The 26292-nt window shown below is 39.2% G+C and overlaps 1 protein-coding gene across 6 annotated transcripts in view; it reads right to left on the reverse strand.

The window, feature by feature from the left end:
• The window catches only part of LOC124877253 (aminopeptidase O (putative)), a 137125-nt gene that overhangs the window by 88925 nt on the left and 21908 nt on the right, over positions 1-26292 (reverse strand). The window lies entirely within an intron of this gene.

Genomic DNA, 26292 nt, shown 5'->3' on the forward strand with positions numbered 1-26292 from the left:
AAAGTGTTTTTCAATTTCTCCTTATGCAATTTCCTTAATGCACTCTTAAAAGGCACTTGGTTTAAAACATTTAGCTTCAAAAACTAACTATTTCTTCTTGTACAGAAGGATTTAGTTAACTTTTAGTCATAAAAATCAGATTATAAAGAAGCATGAGTCAACCAGTGAAAAGGAGAGTTAGTAAAATTCAACTATACATTACAGAGAAATGATTTCTGAATACATGTTTTGCACACTTTGTCAAATGAACCACTATTCTAATAGATTTTAGTACATTTTTGTATGATCGCCCAACACAAAGTAGCGCATAAATGTAAAGTGTAAGGAATGTTATCAATGGTTTTCAACATTTTTTACATATTCAGATCTGAAATTTGTGGCATGCATATTTATTTAAACACCTGATGTAACAGTATGAAAAACTGCCTTTAGCTCCAATTACAGTTGTAAATGTCTGGGTAATTTCTCTATAAGCTTTGTGCATCTACAGACCTAAATATTCTCCTATTATTCTTTTCAAAATAGCTGATGCTCAGTCAAACTGCCAAAAATTATCAATTTGATTTTGATCCAGGTAATTCTAACACACACATACATATACATATACATATACATATATATACAGTACAGACCAAATGTTTGGACACACCTCATTCAAAGAGTTGTCCTTATTTTCATGACTATGAATATTGTAGCTTCACACTGAAGTCATCAAAATTATGAATTAACACATGTGGAATTATACACTGAACAAAAAAGTGTGAAACAACTGAAAATATGTCTTATATTCTAGGTTCTTCAAAGTAGCCACCTTTTGCTTTGATTACTGCTCCGCACACTCTTGGCATTCTGTTGATGAGCTTCAAGAGGTAGTCACCTGAAATGGTTTTCACTTCACAGGTGTGCCCTGTCAGGTTTAATAAGTGGGATTTCAAGCCTTATAAATGGGGTTGGGACCATCAGTTGTGTTGTGCAGGAGGTGGATACAGTACACAGCTGATAGTCCTACTGAATAGACTGTTAGAATTTGTATTATGGCAAGAAAAAAGCAGGTAACTTAAGAAAAACGAGTGGCCATCATTACTTTAAGAAATGAAGGTCAGTCAGTCTGAACAATTGGGAAAACTGAAAGTGTCCCCAAGTGCAGTCGCAAAAACCATCAAGCACTACAAAGAAACTGGCTCACATGAGGACCGTCCCAGGAAAGTAAGACCAAGAGTCACTTCTGCTGCGGACGATAAGTTCATCCGAGTCACCAGCCTCAGAAATCGCAGGTTAACAGCAGCTCAGATTAGAGAACAGGTCAATGCCACACAGAGTTCTAGCAGCAGACACATCTCTAGAACAACTGTTAAGAGGAGACTGTGTGAATCAGGCCTTCATGGTAAAATAGCTGCTAGGAAACCAATGATGAGGACAGGCAACAAGCAGAAGAGACTTGTTTGGGCTAAAGAACACAAGGAATGGACATTAAACCAGTGGAAATCTGTGCTTTGGTCTGATGAATCCAGTTTGAGATCTTTGGTTCCAACCATCGTGTCTTTGTGCGGCGCAGAAGAGGTGAACGGATGGACTCTACATGCCTGGTTCCCAACGTGAAGCATGGAGGAGGAGGTGTGATGGTGTGGGGGTGCTTTGCTGGTGACACTGTTGGGGATTTATTCAAAATTGAAGGCATACTGAACCAGCATGGCTACCACAGCATCTTGCAGCAGCATGCTATTCCATCCGGTTTGCGTTTAGTTGGACCATAATTTATTTTTCAACAGGACAATGACCCCAAACACACCTTCAGGCTGTGTAAGGGCTATTTGACCAAGAAGGAGAGTGATGAGGTGCTGCGCCAGATGACCTGGCCTCCACAGTCACTGGACCTGAACCCAATCGAGATGGTTTGGGGTGAGCTGGACCGCAGAGTGAAGGCAAAAGGGCCAACAAGTGCTAAGCATCTCTGGGAACTCCTTCAAGACTGTTGGAAAACCATTTCAGGTGACTACCTCTTGAAGCTCATCAACAGAATGCCAAGAGTGTGCGGAGCAGTAATCAAAGCAAAAGGTGGCTACTTTGAAGAACCTAGAATATAAGACATATTTTCAGTTGTTTCACACTTTTTTGTTCAGTATATAATTCCACATGTGTTAATTCATAGTTTTGATGCCTTCAGTGTGAAGCTACAATATTCATAGTCATGAAAATAAGGACAACTCTTAGAATGAGAAGGTGTGTCCAAACCTTTGGTCTGTACTGTATATATTCCTTAAAGTAGCCACCCTTTGCTGTGATGACTATAATATTAATCTTTGGCCGTGTCTCAATGAACTTCTGGGTGGCTATTTTGATGAATCTAAACTATAAAAATGTTTAGAGTTATTTCACACTTTTTTTACTAAATAATTCCATGTGTGTTCATTCACAGTTTTGTTGCCTTTGGTGAGAATCTACAATGTATAACGTCATAAAAATAAGAGACCCATTAAGTTAGAAACTGTATCTGAAACGTTTGACCAGTAGTGTGTGTGTATATATATATATATATATATAAATATATATATATATATATATGTACTGGCCTACACTGCAATTTTTTGCTATTGAATTTTAGTTCGTCTTACCGCAGAGCCACCCAGTAACAAATTAATTAACTCAGTTGCCAAATATTATAAGTGAGGTTTTAAAGGCATGTGAAAATGTGAAGCAATTTCTGCTCTGTGATGCTGGGAACGTGTCAGGGAAAAGTGCTGACTGACAGGTCTTAGTGATCCAGATTTAAGCAAACATTTACTGTGTTCTTGCTTTGCTCAAGCTCAACCTTTCTGTCTTATTTTTATGGCAGATGTTGTATAATTTGGCCAAAATACAGACAGGCATCTAAAACACATCCATCACCAAAAGATTTAAGATTCTCTAACAGTTTTGGAAACTCTGTAAGGATCTGCTAACAGGTTCTTTGGACAAAGTACTAACAGGATGGCGCGCAATAGCAAATGTCAGAGGTTTGGTAGCTGTTTAGCTACTAGACCCAAAATTCATGAGTAGCATTAGACTGAAAGTTAACAAATAAATAAACCCCATGCAAGAAGTCCTAAGAAGTCTATTAATACATGGACAACACTTAATATTTGATGCAACTGCCACTTTTGTACTGACAGAAAATCACTTTGATTGCACTGGATGAAAAGTCTTGAAGTCACCAATAGCATAATATATATCTAGGCATATATGCAGTGATCCAATAGCTGTGCTAAATAAAGGAAAGTGAGGGACTCAAACCTCAGTAGAGGGATGTTAGTGATCAATAATATTCAGCATAACATGCTTTAAAACATCTTGAAAATTCAAAATGTATATCATTTATAACATTTTTCATATGAATGCCATTATTAATTTAACTCCAGCTTGAATCTTATAAATGTGCTCATAAAACAGTGGCAATCACAACGACCTGTCAAAACAAGGTCCTAAAGATTCATTAGGAGTTTTTTTTTAATGCTCTAACAAGCTCTGAGGAGCATGAGGGGTAAGGAACCACCTGTGAATAAGAGGGAGGCTATTCTTCAACAAAAGAATAGGGATGAGAAGTCATAGAGATGTGAATTAATAACCACCTGCTCTTCCGGCTTATATAAAACACAAGACTGTCTGAAGATAATCACCCTGATCTTCAGTGACTTATGAAGGAGTATATTTGTAACATGGCAATAAGCACTAGGCCATGCAAAACAAAACTATGAGGTAGTCGCAATTTAAACTAGGGATGCACTGAGAAATTAGTTGCTGACTTTCATGAACTGAACAGCCTTGACTGGTAACAGATTGTGCCTAAGAGCGAAAGATTTGTGCCAACACTATTCGGTGTGGATGCTGTTAAAAAGGGAAGAAAAATCCAAGTTAACTATTTTCAGTGTACTTAAGGCATTTAAAATTAATTAAAAGGAAGCACAGACACATAAAGGCTCCCACGTAGTCGGGCGTACTGTGAGCAGCACAGACTCCGCGTGCATTGTCCGCGGATAAAGTATCTTTGAATTGAATTGAATTGTTTCATAGTCGGGTGTACAAATTTCCTTCATTTCTGGTGACAAATTCCTCCATTTAGCACGCAAATCTGCCATAGGACGAGGAGGAAGAGCTAATTTGCCTTGTAGCTCTGGAAGAACAAAAATAAAAGAAGGTGGTATATAAGACCATTAAACCAGACTAGTGACAATGGAGGGGAAGACCCGTCAGTGCGGCACAGAAAGTGGCAGTGACACTGCACGTCCTTACAACTTGTTGCTCGATGTATCACATATAAAACAGTCCGATGAGGAGACTTTATCCCCACAAGCAGTTTATTGTGTGACACCGCGTACAGGGTCGTAAAAATTGACACTTCTGCTCCTCGTAGCAGGAAGACTAGAAACAATTATTTCAAATGCTGTTCTCATATGTTATATTATAGTTCTTCAACAGAAATTAGGATTGCCTAAAATCTGTGTCAGTATGGCAAAGTTTTATAAAAACTGGAGATCAGAAATTAGCCACAAAATTGGTGCATCAGTGCATCTCTAGTTTAAACTCCTGAGACCTTCAATTTACCTCACCTAATGCCCACTGTTAGCTATCTCTTTGAGATGAATTAAGCTTATATACTTGTATTACTGAAGAATTATAGTTAGCAATAAAATGTTCTTGTCATCGAGCAAACATCTGCAACTTCAACCAGCCGTTATTTTTCCCTGGGCATAATAACGTTGATAAGAGAAGTTTATTAAAGAAGAAATGAAGTGGGTAAAGACACATGTCAGGATGGGTCTAGAGACCTGTTTTGGAGGGAAAAAGAGAATCAGATATGTGAGGAACACCACTACCCATTATTTCCCTCAGGACTCTTACATCAGACAAGAGGCAGGCTACAGCTTTTTGTTATTTAGAAACATGTCAAAGAGGCTCTTATGGGCATTATTTTCAAGACGACACCTCTGATCTAATTCCCTGTTTTTCCTCATTACACAAACAAAGACTCTCACTGGAGCACAGTATGCTAACATTAGCCTGATAAGTTTTTTTTAATGTTTTTTTTAAGCGTAATCCTTTCCCCGCACAATTGGATAGGCAGTTCTTTGTTGTCAGTTTCAGCAGCGTGTCTGGGCGCGTGTGTGCGAGATAGTGAATGTGAAACACAAAGACAGCTTTTCAGAGACGCCGTTTGCACATGTTCCTCTGAGGGAGACAGAATCCATCACTACAGTGACTAATCGTGTCATCCCACTACGCTGGTGATGAATAACAACGGCATCTTTCATGTTCACTGACATACTGACTGGCGTTAGCTGACATCAGGGATCTGCCAGGGATACATGCATGACAAACACTTTACAGATCCATGCATATGTCATTTAACACACGCATATATAATTTATGTCTGCCATTCATGATTATATAACCATCATCTCTGTATACTATAATAAGCAGTCTACAATGTCTGTGTTGATGGAACGTGGATGAACATGCCAGCAAAAGCTACCCACATAGTGGCTAATAAGCAGCCCCAACAGTCCCTGTGTTCTGCCGCCATGAGCCTGGATGGGGTCGGACAACTTCGCTCCTCAACCCGTCGCCCACAGGACATCTTTTCATCAGAAAGGTTCAAGTAAGAGGTGTTGTTTGGGGAGAGAAAATTAGTTTAGGAGGAAATAATCTGATCTATACTGTTTATTTCATGACATTTTGGTTATGTGTGTGTTGAGCAAACTCAGCTATCTAAGTGCTGGCAAACTACCTGCTCAGTTAATCTGAACAAGCCTCTCAGCATTGAGGCAAATTATTTTATTGTGTTGTGTTTTAAAGTTAAGACAAATTTTATTTAAATGGTGGTTTTAAACAGATCGGCCATAACGCGTCGTTAATGCTTATGTATTTTAATCCTTTTATTAACGGTATTTTAAAGGTACATGTTTGGCTTTAACGAAGCCATAGGCTTTTCTTTGTTAGCTAAAACCGCTAACGGCTAGGGCTACGCAGTCCAGAGGTTTACACATGACGCAGGTGAGGGCTAGTTAAGAATTAACTGCCCAGACAGGTTATTAGTTTCCAATCTAGTGAATACTTTTCCCTGAATATTATTTACTAAATGTGATAGCTAATTAAACAACAATTAATTATCCAGAAGGTTGGTTTTTATTCAGAAAATCATTCTTTAAAATATTATTCTCTTTTGATCTTGCATTGTGGAAGGTCTATCAATTATTGTCCTAAGTTAGTTCTAGGACTAACTCAACCTCATTTCTAGGATAGTAAAGACTCTGTTAATTGAAATATGTTTGACTTTGTGTTGAATTATGTTTGTTAATAAAATTCTTATATTCCCAGAGCTTGATTCACCCTTTTCTCTATTGTCCTAATACCACCGCCATATTGGCTTGGTATTCATAGGATAGCACTTAACTGACCAATTTATAATTATTTAATTTAATATTAAATCATATTATAATCATAATAATAATCACACCACCACCTATATTTATATCTATCTGGCCATTCCTCTGCTCTGTGGGTCCAGGGCTACTTGCTCCCATTTGGTAACATGAGCTGTAAGTCTTGTAGGATTTACCTTGTCCTCAGCCTTCTTCAACCTCAGTGTTTGGCTGTATTAGAGTAATTTGTTTATTTATTTTTGATAAAAGGAGAGAACTAACTATTTAACTTGTCAGAACTGTATTTTAGGCACAGAAAATGCAAAACAAATTGTTAGCATGGTGATGATTTCTGAGCTTTTGGTAGTGTTATGTATGAATGCATTGAAAATGAACATGCTCATGAGTGTTGCTGCTTTTTACATGACAAAATATGAATAGGCACAGCTCCCCTTGCATCATTAAACAGTGGATTAACTGGGAAACTTTTGGGGGATACTTTAGTTACTTCATGCAAACAATGTTGTAATATTTACCTTTAAAAGGTAAGAGCTTGGTAACAGCTATGTTTGTTCAGGCTGTTAAGCACATCTAGTGGAAAAGTACCCCCTTGACTTTTTAACTGTAATTTCAATATTATCTACAAAATAGTATAAGTTAGAGAAGTGAAATAAGAAAATATATATATTTATATAAAAGAAAAGAAAAAAATGGAAATTGGCATTTGCATATGTATCCACCGCAGTTACTATGAAGGCCCTAAACGCTTCTGGTGCTACCTTCAAAACTCACATAATTAGTGAAATGAAGTCCACCTGTGTGCAAGCTAAGTGTCACTGAGTGTAACAGTATAAACACACCTTCTTAAAGGCCCCAGAGGCTGAAACAAAACTAAGCAAGAGGCATCACACCATAAAGACCAAGGAGCTCTCCAAACAAGTTTTTGAGATGTACATGTCAGGGTGGTGCTCTAAAAAATATCCAAATCACTGATGTTCCTCAGGACGACCATCAATCTGTCATCCACAAATGGAAAGAACAGAGAGACAGGACAAGAACCAAAAGTAACCCTGACAGGGTTGCAGGTTTCCATAGCAGGGACTGGAGTATCTGTACACAGGACCACAATAAGCGGTTCACTCTAAAGAGCAATAAGCGGTTCACTCTACAGAGCTGGGCTTTATGAAAAAGTGGCCAGAAAAAAGCCATTACGTAGTGTTAAAAATAACAAGGCACGTTTTGAGTTTGCCGAAAGGCATGTGGGTGACTCCCCAAATCTATGGAAGTGTTCTGGTCAGATTAAAATTTTACTTTTGCCCACCAAGAAAAACGCTATGTTTGACGTAAACACATCCAATCACCCCAAGAACACCATCTCCACAGTAAAACTTGGTGGCGGCAGCATAATTTAGATATGCAGCAAGAACTGGGAAACTGGTATGAGTCAAGGGAAAGATGTTTGGTGCTAAATACAGATATATTCTTGAGCAAAACCTACAGTTCGCTTGTGATTTGAGACTGCAACGTAAGTTCACCTTCCAGCAGGACAATGACCTGACACATACTGCTGTGGTTTCAGGGGAAACATTTAAATTTGTTGCAATGGCCTAGTCAATGTCCAGACCTCAATCTAATTGAGAATCTGTCCTAATCTGTGGTGAATACTTTTGTAAGGTACTGTAGATATTTGTCTCACTATGGATCTGTCATTGATAATGTTTGCTTTACAGTTAATATAAACGAAAGCCGTGTACCTTAACCATCAAAACTGACAAATAATGCTGAGTCATATCTACACTCGGATTCCCTTGCTTTGGTGCAGGAGCCTTCTGTAAGCAGGGATGCGTCTAGTTGTGAGTTTGCAATTATGGCAGGGAAGAGAAGAATTAACCTGCAGTTTAATGCATTAGGTTGCTTCTCCCTTTTTTCCTTGACCATCATACAGGTACATATAGCCAGAATCACACTACAGATGTGCTGTCTTGAATTTACATGAGGATTTTATTTGACACAAACACCAACTTTGTAGTACTTCACACGCATTTTAGCTTGATAACGTAAAGCAGATTATTAAAGCAAATTAATGACACATGTTGAAGACTTAATAAAAAAAAAAAAGAATATGTGAACAAAAACTGGTGGTGAACTATGAACATTTATTATTTTAATTTCAATTTGTGCTAACATGACATTAGTTACTGTAAAGGGCAACACTACATGGGCACTGGGCTGGTGTGGGCGCCTCACTGGAAAAGAAGGGGCTAGTTGGAGAGCTGGTCCCAAAGGAGGGATTTATGCTGGTGCCTCACATATGTAACAGCAGAGAGGTCTTGGGGTATGGGATGATGGGCCTTATGGGCATGAGGGGAGCACCATGCAATGCCCGCCCTCTGCCATATTTGGCCCTGTCCTGCACCTCAATTTTAATGCACTAGAGACACTTAGAGCTTTGGGGTAAGGGTAGGGGAGACTTTACTGTCAACAAGCAGTTGGGTCTCACACACCCCAGCCATAACGTGCTCGGGGGGCATGGTGTAGTCCCCTGGCTCCCGCCACAGGGCCTGTGCCAGCTCAGTGGGGTCTGGGGTGTGGAGATGACCTGGGGGGCTTTGACAGCACCATAGGGCTGCCCAGCTGGGGGCCACCTGCCTTGGTGTTTGGCCCCTGTCTGGAGGCCCATGGCTTCCGAAGGTGTGTTTGGCTGGTTGATGGCTGGGGGGGGGGCTGTGCTATGCTCTGGTTGGTATTCCCAATAGACCTCACAGGGACTGGAACCCCAGAGTATAATACAATTTGCCCCTCCTACCTTGGTCCCACCGGGTTCTGTCTGCTGCGTTGAGCTGGTGTCTGCCTGACACATTAGGGGTTCAGGGGGGGTATTCCCTGCTTGATGCCTGATTGTCTTGCTGCAGGGGGGTGGTGCAAGCCCTGGTCTGCTGGTTTCAGGGGGTTAGTCTGCGCAGCTGGGGTGGCAGCGTGGCTGGGTTGCTGGGGCTCCCTCTGTGCTGCTTAGACCTGGGGGCTGTTGCTCCTGTGCCTTGCTGGCGATCTACTTCTGTGCTGGGTGTATGGCTGACCTGGGGAGATGCTTTATGTCTGGCTGCTGTCTTCTGGAGCAGGGTCTACATGCCCTTCGTTGCTCCTAGGTGCCGTGGATTACAGGCCTATTACTCTTCTTGCCACACTTACAAATGTACATTTCCAGGTGACATTTTCACACACGCAATCTCAACACAAACACATGTATTTCTACACATATGCTCACCCACCCACCCACTCACACACACGCGTGTGCACCCACACACACACCCATGCATCAACACACAAAAAAGACTAAAACTGTGGTATAAGTGTGGTAAGAAAAAACAAGCACACACACTACAAATTTTACATTTTCAGAAACAGAATAACTCATTAAACATGAATAAACTGAGGAAAAATATCCTATGGGTATTTCTCTGATGGCAGAAGCTCACTGGGTTTTAATACAAAAAATATAACATTGATAAAAACCCTTCAACTTCACAGCTAACACTCACAGCAGGTAACTTGGCCCTGAGCTTCAGAGGTGTGAGATAGGGCAAATCTTCAATTTAGTAAGAAACAGATTGCAATAGTGTCTCACTGCTCCATCTCTACATCCATTATTCATCCCTCAATCCATCGTCACTGGCTGTAGGCCATTTCTACCCCAGTGGGACACTTCCATGCATAATGCAGCAGGGGCCCTATCATAGTCCTGTAAATGACATCCACAACCCTGCTCAGGCCAGTGCTGGGACACCAATAAAAAAAGCCCCATGAGGGAGAGGGACAAGGAAAAAGATGATGAGAGTGGAGTGTACTGGATGTGTAAATTATGGCTTAACAATAATGGACATACGCTTAACATCATATTAAAGACTGAAAAGTACCAGAGGATGTTAAGAGATAAAAAACAAAAAATGTTATGATAGATTTTTATGGGAAAAATGAAAAAGCAGAAAGGAAAAACAAAGAGCATTGTGGCATTGCCATGCTGTGTGATAAGCTTCCCTCTCTACCAGAGTGCACTATTAGGCCCCAGGTGTAATTACTGTATAATTGCTGAACCACAATAACACAAAAACAGCAAAGAACTGCAACTATACAAAAGCACACACGATTTTAAAAAAGCTTGAATCTTAGTAAATAGATCTACAAAGCACCACGAAATAAACCAAAACATGAAATTGATGAAAGCGCAAATTTATATTTATCAACCTCTTGAGATGTTAGAGAGGTGCTGCTAATGTGTCTAAACGGAATGCATGCAGCAAAATAAAACAGCTTAACAAAACACAAAGAAATTGCTATTTAAATAAATATATTTCTTTTGCGGCATCAGAGGCCCCCACTTTTCACGTTTCAACAGCAGGCAAAAAAAATTATTAATGGAAAGAACTCCCTGCTGAATTGTGACTTTCCCAGCTGTCTATGGTGGACTGGTGGAAGAAGTTTGAAAATCGGTACCCTGAGGATTGGCAAAGGTATATTTGTACCTTTTTTAAACCTCAGTTAAATCAAAGAGGATTTTTCTGCAGGAGGATTAGAAGTACATAGACTGTGCATTACATGAGGACATACCAGTTTTCTATTTTCAAACAAAAATATGAACTATTGTGAAGGGATGCTAGGATTAACCCTGGTTACAAAAATAAAGTTCATATTAGCCTTGGCCTATATCAGATATGTAGGCAGTTTTAATTCTGCCATGCTTTGAGACAATAATAAGTTTTGTATGTGCAGAGAGAAAAAGAAGGTATAGCTTTTACATAATGTTGTGTGTATAATAAAAATATATTTCAAACATGTAAAATGAATTCAAGTCATATTTTCTTATTGGAATGAAGTTTCCTTCTAGACACAAGACACTGAGATCTTAAATTTGTGATGGTTGTATCTAAAAGTGGGAAATATGTCAAAAATATCTTTGTTATGATTTATTTCAGTAAAATTAGCAGTTTTATCACAATTTTCCTAAATGCAAAAGTATCTGTTAAACAATTTTATACCCAAGCATTTAGGCCAAAGAATATTTCCAAGCAAGGATGTGCAATTTTGCCAACCTATGTCAAACACAGTTAATAGAAACGACATATTTTCTTTTTGAAGTACACTCAGTCTCATGCTTTTCCGCCAAACTGGTAAGGTAAATAAAAAGTACACTCTGACTACATACACCTACTTAACAGAGCTAAAGGCAAAAACAAAGTACATTATTTTATATTATGTATTGTGTACCTATTTAGGTTTTTGGGCTTTTGCTTAGTTTTTTACCACACTTTTCCATTTTGGCTTAATCTTTGTTTCAAAAAATAACTACATGGTGAAATATGTAGACTGAGGTTTTGTACATTTGAGGTTAGATTGAAATAAGTACTTAATTCGGTAAAAAAAATCTTTTTACCATGACTGAGCATCTCGAACCAGCAAACAGTTCTAGTTCATGGCACCCAACTTGTTTGACTGATAATAAACATCTTATACAGGATAAACATGTCAAATACCAAACCCAACAGACTCTTTGTGTTTATGCCTTTCTAAAATCCTATCCACATCATCATCATCATCTTCTCACCAAACTGTGTAAAGATATACTCTCAATTCCAAGAAATGAGTGAAGACACTTCTGTTATTGCACCAACTTTCATGCTTCTGTTTCTTTCCTGCTCACAGCTTTTTTTCAGCTGCCTCCTAGAACAAGTGGCAGTAATAAACGGTAATAACAAACAAGAGCTTAAAAGAAAACGTGCATTCGTTTCTATTCAAACAAAGGTTTTAGTGTTCTTTCATAGTTTATGGGAAAAGGCTTTGTCTCACTCCCCTCCCTCTCGGCCAGGGTCTGTGGGCTATTTTAGACACAGGAGCCGGTTTGACCAAACTCCTGCCACCCTTCGTTCTTTTTTAACAAGTCTGACTTCAAATGTCTGGCATTCCAGACTGGCTGCAGAGCAGCTCCTTGCTTCCAGACAGGGACTCACAGGGCCAGTCCAAATGCCACACCATGTAGGGCATGATCACATGAACGTGGGCCAGGCCTGGGGCCCCTAGAGAGCAGCCCCACCCACACACCTCACAACATCAGAACCTGAAAATAAATTGCAGAAAAGATATCAGAGGACATAAGCAAACAAGGAGAGGACATTGCTCTTAAAGTCTGGAGAAACTGATGCTTTCTAGTGCTTCATGAGGTTGACATGTTCTAGAATTCCAAGATCTAAATGGATAAAATGTCATCATGGGAACAAGATTACTTAACCAAGTTGCAATAACTGTGGAATGAATCATGAATGAGTACCCCAACCCACCCAAATGCTTTAAGAAAAAACTTATTTTCAATTTGAGTCAGCTGTGATATTTGGAGAAACATTTACAGCATACAACTGAAATGCCCCAATGACCGTGACTGTGTGTGTGTAGGATGCTGAACTGTATTTAAAGCAATATTAACCCTTAATGCTGAGGTTCCTTACTACTGAAATATTATGGTTTAACATATTTATTTTATCTTTTGCCAATATTAAGTTCAGCCCACACCATAACAACAAATACATAAACATTGATACATTTTCTGATTTTTTTAACCCCCTTTAAATACCAGTCTTTTTATTTTTAGAAGAAAAAAATAAATAAATTTGATGTATTCTCATTCCATGTAAGCACCAAGTTTTTAGAGGAGTATTATTCAAGCCATCGAGTTCCAGACATTTACACCAACACTGATTCTATCCATCCATTATCTGATATCGGGTGGCAGAGGTTTCACATCCACATGGGAAGCCTAGACATCCCTCTGCCTGGCGACACTCTCCAGCTCATTCTGAGGAATCTCAAGGAGTTCCCAGGTCAGACAGGATATATAGACCCTCCAGCAACTTGTATGTCATCCCTGGGGTGTCCTCCCAGTTAGATGTGCCTGGAAACCTCCAAAGGTAGGCATCTAAGAGTGTAAAGATGCCCAAACCAACTCAATTGACTCATTTCAACGCAGAGAAGCAGTGACTTTACTTGTGCCCCCCCTGGATGATGTAGGTCATTTCTTCACCATAACAGACCAAAGCAGCACCAGCATTACTACAGACAAAGCCCCAATTCGTCTGTCCACCTCATGTTCCACCCAACCATCTTTCATAAAGAAGACATCAAGATATCTAAACTCCTCCACCTAAGGCTGCGACTGACTCTCAATCCACCTTTTTCCAGGTGAGAACCATGGAATCAGACTTGAACAAGCTGAATCTTATCCTGGCCATTTTACACTTAACTGCAAACCACTCCCGTGTACACTGGGGGTCGTGGCTTGAAGAAGCCAGCAGAACCGCATCATCTGCAAAATGCCAAGATGACATTACTGAGAGTAATCGATTTTTATTTTTTGTGCAAATGACTGTAAATAAAATTCTCCACCTGGGTCCCTTGGACCCAAAAATTATCTTTAATAACTGCCATATAAACATTAGGCTTCTACAATATTTTTTTAGATGTGTTTTTATAAATGCCATTAACAGCATCAGTCTTCACCATACATAACAAACCTTCATGAATTTTTAACTCCTAAAATGTTAGTTTTAGTAATTAAAGTCTCTCTAAAACAATTATGATTTAAATATTTCAATCCATCCATCCATCATCCATTGTCTTACACTTATCCAGGGTTGGATCACAGGGGCCGCAGCCTAAGCAGAGAGACCCAGACTTCCCTCTCCCCAGCCACTTGGGCCTGCTCGTCCGGGGGAATCCCAAGGTGTTCCCAGGCCAGCCAAGAAACATAGTCCCTCCAGCGTGTCCTGGGTCTAACCAGATGCCCGAGCCACCTTAACTGGCTCCTCTCGACGTGAAGAAGCAGCGGCTCTACTCTGAGTCCCTCCCGGATAACCGAGCTTCTCACTCTATCTTTAAGGGAGAGCCCAGACACCTTGCGGAGGAAGCTACTGTCAGCCGCTTTTATCCGTGATCCAAAACTCATGACCATAGATGAGGGTAGGATCGTAGATCGACCGGTGAATCGAGGGCTTCGCTTTCTGACTCAGCTCTCTCTTCACCGGTATAGACCGGTACAGCATCCGCATCACTGCTGACGCAGCACCAATTCGTCTGTCGATCTCCCGCTCCATTTTTCCCTCATTCGTGAACAAGACCTCAAGATACTTGAACTCATCCACTTGAGGCAGGACCTCCCCCCCGACCCAGAGAAGGCACACTACTACCCTTTTCCGACTCAAGACCATGGCCTTGGACTTGGAGGCACTGATTCTCATTCCGGCCGCTTCACACTCGGCTGCGAACTGCTCCAGTGAGAGCTGTAGATCATGAGCTGATGTAGCCAATAGGACCACATCATCCGCAAAAAGCAGAGACGCAATCATACGGCCACCAAAACGGATCCCCTCAACACTTTGGCTGTGCCTACAAATTCTGTCCATGAAAATTATGAACAGAATCGGTGACAAAGGGCAACCTTGGCAGAGTTCAACCCTCACCGGAAATGAGTCCGACTTACTGTCGGCAATGCGTACCAAGCTCTGACACTCGAACCCCTCCACCACGGTAAGGTGCAAGCCCAGGGAGGGGATATTTCATCCTAATTATGCAAACTGAAATGTTATGATAATGTCAAAAAACTGGAAGCAAAATTGATTCTGATCATTTTTTTTTCATTCTACATATGGAAATAGGTAGGATTACAGTACATAAAAACATTTACCTAATGGAAAACAATAGCATGAGGAATTTTTAAGGGAACATCACTGATGAAAATGAAATAAAAACCTTATTAAATGCATTTAAGTAAAAGAGTCACCATAAATGGGACACAAATTGTTATTTTTAATTTAAAAGGCATATGAAAATATGACTCCAAAGATAAAAAACATGAAAATGTTAAATTCACATGACCAGGCTAAATTTTATTCCATGGGCATCAACACAGCAAATATAATGCAAAACAAACTACTGGGAACAGGTAATTTGAAGGGTTGAGAAACCAAATACAAGTGACTTGCAGCAGCATGCACAAACTTCACAGAAAAAGACCAAATCTAAATGCACACATATTTCTAACCCAGTCCTATACTGTCCTAATACAGCACATTTTAATAGGATTAATTTGAAAAGAATGTGCCTTAATGAGTGCTAATCCAGTGCAGTATGAGTAGATTTGGCAACAGCAAGCCCCCCATCAATCACCCTAAAGGAGATGTAGACATGGCATTTATTTCTCATAACCTACGTTCTTCTATCACTGCCGCCATTAGCATGCAAACTCCATCACTCATCATACAGCACTCAGAGCCCTCTTTTGGCTTCCACTACACCACCTAATAAAAAGGACAGAATAAAATCTATTTCACAGGATTATAATTTGAGACACTTTCTTGCCTTACGGTAATACACAGACTATTTTCTCTGCCTTATGTAACAAGAGAACGAGACGGTGAGGAAATTGCGACATCTCAGTGCAGTGAAGCTATATGAGAAGAGTTTGAAAGAATGGAAAGAGAGATGATGGGATTGAAGTGAAATTAGCCAGTGAGCAGAGCCGGACTCAAATGGAGGATTCAGGCTGCTACCTGACTGTGTTGCCTGCTGGTTAAAACTAAACTGTAGATGATGGATACAGTTTGGGTTTGAGGTGTTCAAATGTGCAAGTACCTAACACTGCAATGTATAACCTGAAGAAAAAAGCAGTGAGAGGATATAGAAAAAATATGTTTCTAAAGACTCAGAATCAAAGTAAATGTTACTGGCACTGAATTCCAGATATTTAACTCAAAAATATTGTCATCTACGTTTACAATCTACTTTTCTTTTTTTTCTTTTTCTTTTTTTTTAAGTGTGTTTTGTATGTTTTGACCTTCACAACAAGGTCCCGTAACCATACATGTGTGGGGAGTCAATCAAAACAAATGAGTCTGACTTTATTTTAAAATAACAATATGAGGGATGCTTGCAAGAAAACTTGACTTAACCTGTTGCTGGTTGTAGATTTAATTTGAAATATGAAGCGCAGCTGCTGGCTACATGTTCATGCAACAGCAACCCTTGGGAACAGATTGCAATAAAACCTTTATGGTCTTAAAGTGAACTTTCAAGACCAGGCATGTGCAAAGAGGGGAGACGGAGAAGGCCTGAGCACCTGCCACTTTTGCTCCTTGCCCATAGGTGCCCTTTTGGTCAAATTAATGAATGGATGGATGGATGGATGGATGGATGGATACATACATACAGGGGTTGGACAATGAAACTGAAACACCTGGTTTTGGACCACAATAATTTATTAGTATGGTGCAGGGCCTCCTTTTTCGGCCAATACAGCGTCAATTCGTCTTGGGAATGACATATACAAGTCCTGCACAGTGGTCAGAGGGATTTTAAGCCATTCTTCTTGCAGGATAGTGGCCAGGTCACTACGTGATACTGGTGGAGGAAAGCGTTTCCTGACTCGCTCCTCCAAAACACCCCAAAGGGACTCAATAATATTTAGATCTGGTGACTGTGCAGGCCATGGGAGATGTTCAACTTCACCTTCATGTTCATCAAACCAATCTTTCACCAGTCTTGCTGTGTGTATTGGTGCATTGTCATCCTGATACACGGCACCACCTTCAGGATACAATGTTTGAACCATTGGATGCACATGATCCTCAAGAATGGTTCGGTAGTCCTTGGCAGTGACGCGCCCATCTAGCACAAGTATTGGGCCAAGGGAATGTCATGATATGGCAGCCCAAACCATCACTGATCCACCCCCATGATTCACTCTGGGCATGCAACAGTCTGGGTGGTACGCTTCTTTGGGGCTTCTCCACACAGTAACTCTCCCGGATGTGGGGAAAACTGTAAAGGTGGACTCATCAGAGAACAATATATGTTTCACATTGTCCACAGCCCAAGATTTGCACTCCTTGCACCATTGAAACCAACGTTTGGCATTGGCATGAGTGACCAAAGGTTTGGCTATAGCAGCCAAACCTTGTATATTGACCCTGTGGAGCTCCCGACGGACAGTTCTGGTGGAAACAGGAGAGTTGAGGTGCACATTTAATTCTGCCGTGATTTGGGCAGCCGTGGTTTTATGTATTTTGGATACAATCTGGGTTAGCACCCGAACATCCCTTTCAGACAGCTTCCTCTTGCATCCACAGTTAATCCTGTTGGATGTGGTTCGTCCTTCTTGGTGGTATGCTGACATTACCCTGGATACCGTGGCTCTTGATACATCACAAAGACTTGCTGTCTTGGTCACAGATGCGCCAGCAAGACGTGCACCAACAATTTGTCCTCTTTTGAACTCTGGTATGTCACCCATAATGCTGTGTGCATTTCAATATTTTGAGCTAAACTGTGCTCTTACCCTGCTAATTGAACCTTCACACTCTGCTCTTACTGGTGCAATGTGCAATCAATGAAGACAGGCTACCAGGCTGGTCCAATTTAGCCATGAAACCTCCCACACTAAAATGACAGGTGTTTCAGTTTCATTGTCCAACCCCTGTATATCACATCAGTCAAAATTTCTCTCCTCACCTAATAATGTAGGTTTTTGTGTCAGTTTAATAAGATATGATTTTATAAAATATGTTATCTTTTTTCATTCAGACAGTTATAATGAGTCATTTCTAGGAACTTGATTAGATTGTTCTGGATGAATTTCACACTTCTTGTCTTGTCTGTAAATTGAATTAATAGTGTATGTCTGTGTCTCTGAATACATTTATATATTAAAGCTGCACTACCTGATTTTGTGAAACCTTTACAATGTGACCCTCTATCACTGTCTCACACATGGATGCTGATGGAGCACACCCTGCCTCGTAAATACAGAAAAGTATGAGAATAACAAACAGCGGTCTGGAGTTGGCTTTTAATTATTTGGAGTGAAAAGTAACATTAGCTTCCTCATATTATTTCTGATAGATTACAGCTCTGGATAGATAATGTATGCATTGTTCAATCAAAGCGCTTCTGTCATGTGGAAGCATATGATTAGTAAAAAAAAAAACACGACCCAAACTCTAAAACAAAAATCCTTACAGTACAGCCTGCAGAGGCTCTCCATGTCTCAATCTCCTTCAAATGACTCATTTTATGCTGTGCTATTAACTGAATAATCATCTTTAGATACAAGTAGAAAAAAAAAGTACTGCATTTAAAATTTGTTTTAGATTATCATTCACAGCTGATCTTTTAGAACTTTTTTTGGCACTAGTGGCCTTTATTTTTATTTATTTTTTGACAGTAGGCAGACAGGAAAGAGGGGTAGAGAGAGGGGGAGACATTCGGCAAATGTCGCCGGGTCCGGGACTCGAACCCGGGACGGCCGCTTTGAGGACTGCAGCCTCTGCACATGGTCGCGCGCTTAACCCTTACACCATCAACGCCACGCCCCAACATCTTTTAAATTCGAAGATGCCTTGTAATGAAGACATCTGAAACAGACAAGGAAGGAGCTGTTTGAAGCAGCCAAAGGTAGTGGATTGTTAACCAACTGTGTTACAAAGAGTACAACAGGTAAGAACAAAAATACAAAGATTTTATATAGTCAACATATAGATGTTTAGTAGTGAACCTATGTTGAATTTTACAGGCAACCAGTTTAAATGTTATGTGATGTTAAGATGTACTGTATTCAAATGTAGATTAATTGATAGCTAATGTCCTGCTCCTAGAAGGAAAGTGTTAGATCAGATGAGATAGAGATGAGATGGAGATGGCTACAGTCAACACAAAACATTCAGGGTGCTTTATTTATTATTAGGGCCTTTATTACAATATAATAAAATGTTGCATTTTGCCCCTCTATTTATATTTTTAACAGTGGGATTGTGCAAAAACAAATCACATTTGGTGGTCTAGCTCTCTAATTTATATATTTTGCTCATATGCAGACTTGTCCTGCAGAATGAAATTCTGTTCACAATACAATATTTAATACACATATGCATGGTGCTGTTTTCTATATTATAGTTTTCCCTAGATTTGATTCAACTTTATATCCCAGTGTTTACTATTTTGTAGTACATCATAGTACATTGAACTGTAAGAACTGTGTGAGATCCTTGCTAATATTTCGCCCTAGAATCAGGTTATATGTGCACCTTTTTTATTTTGAGCATCCACCTGCCCAGACAGTAGTTTGTTGCTGTTGTTGTCTCATGAGCTAACTGCTAGCTAAAGACGTTGTAGGTGTCCAAAAAGCCTCTTCCCTTTTGCGTTAACAACTCAATATTACTATAATATTGGCTGAAAAGCTTTGAGGAGATGTGTGATGGTGAGATGCATAGTGGTCTCTGCACGGCCCTGTTTGAGACAGAGGGGCGGTCTTTGGAACAGCATCTCTGCCTCAGCTTCACTCATATTGGCTCAAGCCTTTGGGAAGTAGGTGATGAGTATTATTGTGGCTGCCTGGTTCTGAACTGGAGCTGCTAGCAGAAACAACTTACGTCCGTCATGTTGCTGCTAAAGAAGTCAGCAGCGTTGTGGATTTGGTGGTACATAGCGCTGTTAGTCGGGATAGTTTACTGTATCCTATTGACTCTTGCTGAGAGAATACTTCAGTTTGCCGAAGTACTAAGAGGCATTCACGTTTACCCACCCACTTTCAAAATTAAAGCATGACTCAGTGGCGCCCTGTATTCCCAATATAACCAGAGGACTTCAGTCAAGAACTTTGATTAAATTTGCACCCCTAAGGTACCTTGGTGACCAAACCAAGTCAGCTTAAAGGTCAGTTCTATGAAACTTGGCCAGGATTTGCTTTTTACTTTTAAATTTCTCTATCCTTTTGATTGCAAGGTATGTAGAACAAGACCTATGCATTTTGCATACACTCTTTACCTCCAGTACCGATTTGGTCCCATTGACTCCCATTATAACAACACATATTTTTGATGCACTGTAATTTTGGCATTTTATAATACCTTTTCCATGAGCACCAAAATAATCTAAGCCTCTACATTCCAAATACAGGGAAAACTGGTTTTATGTGCGATGACCCCCTTTAAATTACCACACTTTTAGAAGAGGTACTGTTTTGGGACATAAGGGTAAAAAGTGTAAGTTGTTGCATTAAACACTCATTGCTCCAAAAATAGTAATGCATCTTGAAGTTCCCGTCTTTCTGCGTTTAAACCCTCCTAGACATAGCTATCGAGTGAGCTTTTACTGTGACTAGCTGTATGTGCTCTATTTCATATTCTAGACTTGAAAACTGGCTGAGAGTTCATCTGCTTAGGTGTCTCTCTAAAAGAGCTACTTACATTAAGGTTTTAATTTCCTTTCCCATAGAAAGTACTCCTGGATCAGTGCTTATGTGCTCCTTTTGTGTCTCTGCTCTATTCTCCTAAACCCCCAGTCGGACGTGGCAGATGGCCGCTTAGACTGAGCCTGGTTCTGCTGGAGGTTTCTTGATGTTTAAAGGGAGTTTTCCTCTCCACTGCCGCTACATGCATGCTCAGTATGAGGGATTGCTGCAAAGCCAATACAAGCGACTGCCCACTGTCACTACATGCTCATCCAGGAGGAGAGAATGCTGCAAGTCCCTTTTGGAAAATATTACATAATTTGTGTTTTTCCCTTCAAAAAAGACAAATCAGGGTTTTTTGGACAAAAGGGCGTAAAAATATATAAAAGATTTTAAAAATATTAAAAAAAATTATATTTATTGATAGGTCTGAAGTTATTGAAACAATCTATTGCAAGGAAAGTGAAAAAAAGTTTTAAATATTACATTTTTATCTCACTTTTATAAGCGGTCCGTTTTGGGACCTACGGGTAAAAATGCAAGTTTTTGCATTAAACTCTCATTGCTCCAAAATAATAATGCATCAAAATCAATATTGTTATCAATTTTCTACCTAGTCAAGGCTGTAACACCCACATCCAAAATTTTCCACTTTGGTGTTTATACTTGTAAAACATAGCATATTTAGTGTTTTTCCCCATCATGAAATCAGGGTTTGTTGGACAAAAAGGGCATTAAAATATAGAAAAGATTTAAAAACATGAAAAACTTTATATCTATGGATAGGTCTGAAGTTGTTGAAAAGATCTGATGAAGTGAAAGTGGAAAACAAATTTAAAATTAAACTTTTATTACACTTTTATAAGGGATACCACTTTGGGACATAAGGACATAAAAAGTGTATGTTCAATAAAGGTGTCACAAGGGTTTAACATTTCTGATAATAGATCTGCAAATATTCAGCTATTTTCTTCAGAAATAAAGCCTGATAAATATGGCCAATATTACATTTATCACTGTATTAAGATTTGTTTATATTAATATTTTTTTTTTTAAGTAAACTGTCATTCAAGGATGATTTCTATCCTGATTAAGAGTCCAGTTTCTATAGATGCTACTGAATAAGTTTCATCTACATCTGATGTATGATATAAAAGGAGAGCCCCCTAAACGTAGGAAATTTATGTACACCATATCCATAATCCTTTTAAAATAAATGAGTCTGATGTCCCAGACTGATTCCTCTCCTTATAAACCATTAAAAAGGGTAATCCACATCTAATGTGGAATTTTAGAGTTAAAGCAATACTATTATGGCAATATCTTCTAATCTTTTAGTGTATTCATAAAGCCATTAAAAGACAATTGTAGCTTTGTAAAATGAAACTACATTATCTTTTGACTTTATTCATATCTGTTGTGGAAATTCAAAATTACACCCCTGGAATATTCCAGCATAACCTATAGTTACATTATAATAATCAGCTTTAAAGAAATATGTGTGGTCAGAGACCATTTTTTCACTGAAAACAGAGTCATATCAGCTGTATCAACCTGAAGCCACCTGAATATGCCAAAATCATATTTCTCAGCATAGATGCAATATTTATCCAGAGGTGTAAGACCTGCAAGGGGATCCGATACCCACGTTTGAGCTTCAGGTGTACTTTGAAATATGGCATATATTTTCCTTGTTTCTCAGTAAACTCTCTCTACATGTACTCTGGCTGATGCAAGCCATATCTTGGACTTGATGACTACAATGACTTTCTCAGGGGCCAGGGATGTAATGTTTGAATAAGATTATAAATACACATCTTTATGAGGCTTTAATATCAAAATCCCACATGAAATATGAATAAAACATATTAAGTGACATCTGGAGAAATTGAACTCTTAATCAGGATAGAAATAATCCTTGAATCCTTGATGCATCTAAAAAGATTATTGTGGTGATTAATATTTGCCATATTTAGCAGGCTTCATGTCTGAAAACTGTATAAGCTGAACATTTTCAAGAAGTATTGTCAGAAAAGTTTAGAGATGCAAGTTTAACGTTGAAGTTCTTAAAACATGTTTTCCCTTGTAAATTCACGTTTAACAAAGAGGCAAAAGAAAACCTCAAGCAAATAAGTGTGTCTGAGAATTAGTGGTTTAAATAAGTGTAATAGCAAATAGATAAATTACAATAGTTAAAGATTAAGATGAAAATATATATTTTTATCTGATCAATTGATGAGTTATTCGATAAAACTTTTTTTTATAATTTTGTTGCATTTAAAAGGCATTCTAGTTTATATGTCTAGCTACTTTTGGGTCCAGTAATTATTTTATTGAGTCATTTATTTATTTCTGTATGTACTCTTAATAATGGCAGGATTGATCCTCCATACCGCATACTGGCAGGAGGTCGCTAGTAGGTATTTTAGGTTTGATCAGGGGTGAATAATCTGTCATATTCCATAAGAGTCAAGTGGCTCAAACACAGAACCAAAATGAAAGGATATTAAGTTTAATATAAAATCTAGAAAAATATTGATATTTAAGTGAGATTTCAGCAGTTTTATGATTGTTTTTCCTCTATTAAAAACTTGAATGGAATGGTTTAGTATATAGGTAAGGATTTGGATAAAATTATAACACTTATAACAGAATCTGATCCTTCAAATGTTGTGTGCGCTCAGTGATAAAAAGCTCTATTGTTTGAAGGAAATGTGTAGAACAGCTGTCTCTAGCAAGCCATTGGGATAGTGTTTTAGGTTACATAAGCATACCAAGCAAAACCGGTTAAAGATAAGGCAAAGGAAATTTTGCTGTTGTTTCAAAAAATAGACCTATAAATAAGGCAACTGAGCACTATAGCTCCTCAATATCAATCTTCAGACACCAACATTTTCTTGCAGTACTTAGTAGTCAGGAATGCAGACTGGTTAAGTACTGATAGTGATTTATTTTAACTTGTCAAACTGTGACACCAGAATAATTTGTATTCATTTTATACATTAATAGGTTTCACTTATAGCTGATTTCAGATTCTTCTGTTTCTTTTTTTTGTCCCATTTAAATGTTTCAGATCATCAAATTAATATTTATATTAGACAAAGTTTCCAAATTATAAATTTATTTAGAGACAAAAGCTATCCAAACCAACCTGACCTTTTGTGAAGAGATAATTGCCTCTATTGTTAAATCGTGAATTAATTAGGCAAACCAAAATGGTTAAATTTTACTAGCCACATCTAGGTGTGATTATTGCCTTACATGTAGAATCAAAAATTACTTAAACTGAACCTATTCTAAACGTAACGTAGGCTGATCTTAAAAAAGCCATTTCTAAGATTTTGGGTCATTATCCACAAATGGAGAAAACATTAGCTGTAGAGAACAGCAGTCAACCTTCCCAGACATGGCCGACTTACCAAAACAACTCAGAGGACATTGACAACTCGTCCAGGACGTCACTAAAGGAACCAGAACACTGAGGGCCTCACTTGTCCCATTTAAGGTCAGAGCTTATGATTCAACAACAAGAAAGAGAGTGGGCAAAAATGGCGTCCAAGGGAGAGTTCCAAGGCGAATCAGCCTTCAGTTTCAGAGCCTAACTTCAAGAGGTCTTAGGTTATGCAGCTGGTCAATGACCCAAGACCGACCACCAACTCCACAGTTGAATGCCAAAAAAAAATAGGTGTTGAAGTGGCCTGGTAAAAGTCTGGATTTAAATGTAATTGAGATCAAAGGACATGCCGTTATACAGGGTGTCCATGCTTGAAAAGCTGAATTAAAACAATTCTGCAAAGAAGAGTGGTTAAAGTTTTTTCAAAATGATGTTCAAGAGTCATTACAAATGACTCAGAGGGCCCTGTGGTGTCGATTGTATGGCAGCCCCACTGCTGTCAGTCTGACCCAGGTCAGCTGTGGCTACAATGTAGCCTACCAGTGTCAGTGTGTGAAAGTGTTTATGAATAGATGGATGACTGTTTGTAGTGTAAAGTGCTGTGGAGTCCATAGACTTAATAAAGCGCTATACAAGTGCAGGCCCTTTATCACAATTGTCTGATGGTGGTTATGGCCTCCCAAGGGTGGCATAATCAGTTTTTAGATTTTTAGGTTAATTACTTTTCATTAGATTTCACCCCTAAAAAATTTAATCATCATTTCAAAAATGCATTTTGTATTTACTGGGGTTTCCTTTCTCTGATATAAAAATTGGATGACTGATATCAGACATTTAATGGTGTAAAAATAGTTAAAAAAGAAGAAATCTTTTTCACTTCAAATTTCAAAGAGGACTTGATAATGATGAACCCTTGCAAAAAAAAAAAAAAAGAAGAAAAAAAAGACAGGAAAAACTCTCAAAGGCTCAAATGAACATGTGTTGTGATTTTGACACTCATAGCCCGATTAACATACTGGCAGTTACAATGGCTACCACCATTTTCCAATGTGGGGTTAAAATGTTTTGCGAAATTCTGTCAATTTCTAAACACAACTACATGTGTCACCATAATTCCTACCCAGACATCTAAACATGAGCTGTGAACATTTCCCAGCACTCGTTTCAGCTGTCTCTTTTTGTTCGGTTGAGTGCAAAAGACCCATGGACATTAGAAGGCCCTGGCTTTTCACAGATAAATAAAATTACTCTCAGCCTTCAGGGTTTACACACCTCAGGATGCATTCAAAGATCAGCAGCACCTTCCCCCCACACTCAACACAATGGACCTATCCATCAATCCAGGGAATGTATCATGTGTTAGTGAAATGGGAATGCAGTGACAAGCCTGTCTTCCAGGGACTCTAATCCAGAGTTATAGCAGAGTCTGTCTGTGTTAGTGTTAAATGTATTAGTACACGGCAGCTGTTGCCAGCATGTTCTCATCTCAGATCGGTTCAGAACAACACATCAGTTTCTCACCAGTTTCTCATGACAGCTCAGAGGGTTACAATAGAACAGTTTCATGTGTACTATAGAGCCAATAGCAAATTAAAACAAGAGAGAATTGTATTTTTTCCAAAAACTATCCCTTCCCAATGTAATGAGTGCTCTTTCAGTTGGGTGGGGGAACAATAGAAACTGAGGTAAACTTACACTGCAGACAGGCAGGGAAAGGTGAAGCCTGAGATAACTGGAAAGGAATGCTGCTGCTATAAGAAAACACTTCCAAACACTCTCCTGCTATCTTCATCAAGTATACAGAGGACAGTCTTAGCAAGGTGAAAAAAAAAAGGAGCAAGGAAGCACAACGAGATGGATAGCAGCAGCCTCTCCTCGTGGGGTTAGGAGCTTTCCTGTGTGCTGTCTACAGGAAGCGAGGGTAACAACAGCACAGGAATAAAAAGGTAAACTAAATATATTAAAAGCTTGCAATCACCTTAAAAGCACACACAGAATACTCTCAGGCCTTCTGTTCAGGTGCAAGCATGCATATACTGTCCTTTTTTTTAACCTTCTGAGGAGCTTTTGTGTGGCTATCGTCAAAAGGGAGATCCACACAAGGTGGGAAGAAAGAAAACACCTTATTCTTGACCGTTTGATTAACAGCTGTGTCCTCTGTGCCAAAAGAATTCAACCCCACGCACGCTACCCTCCCTTCCCTGAACTCCTCGACAGCTTCCTGAAAGAGAGGGTCTGTG

Source organism: Girardinichthys multiradiatus, chromosome 12 (assembly GCF_021462225.1).
Source record: "Girardinichthys multiradiatus isolate DD_20200921_A chromosome 12, DD_fGirMul_XY1, whole genome shotgun sequence".
NCBI classification, from domain to species: Eukaryota; Metazoa; Chordata; class Actinopteri; order Cyprinodontiformes; family Goodeidae; genus Girardinichthys; species Girardinichthys multiradiatus.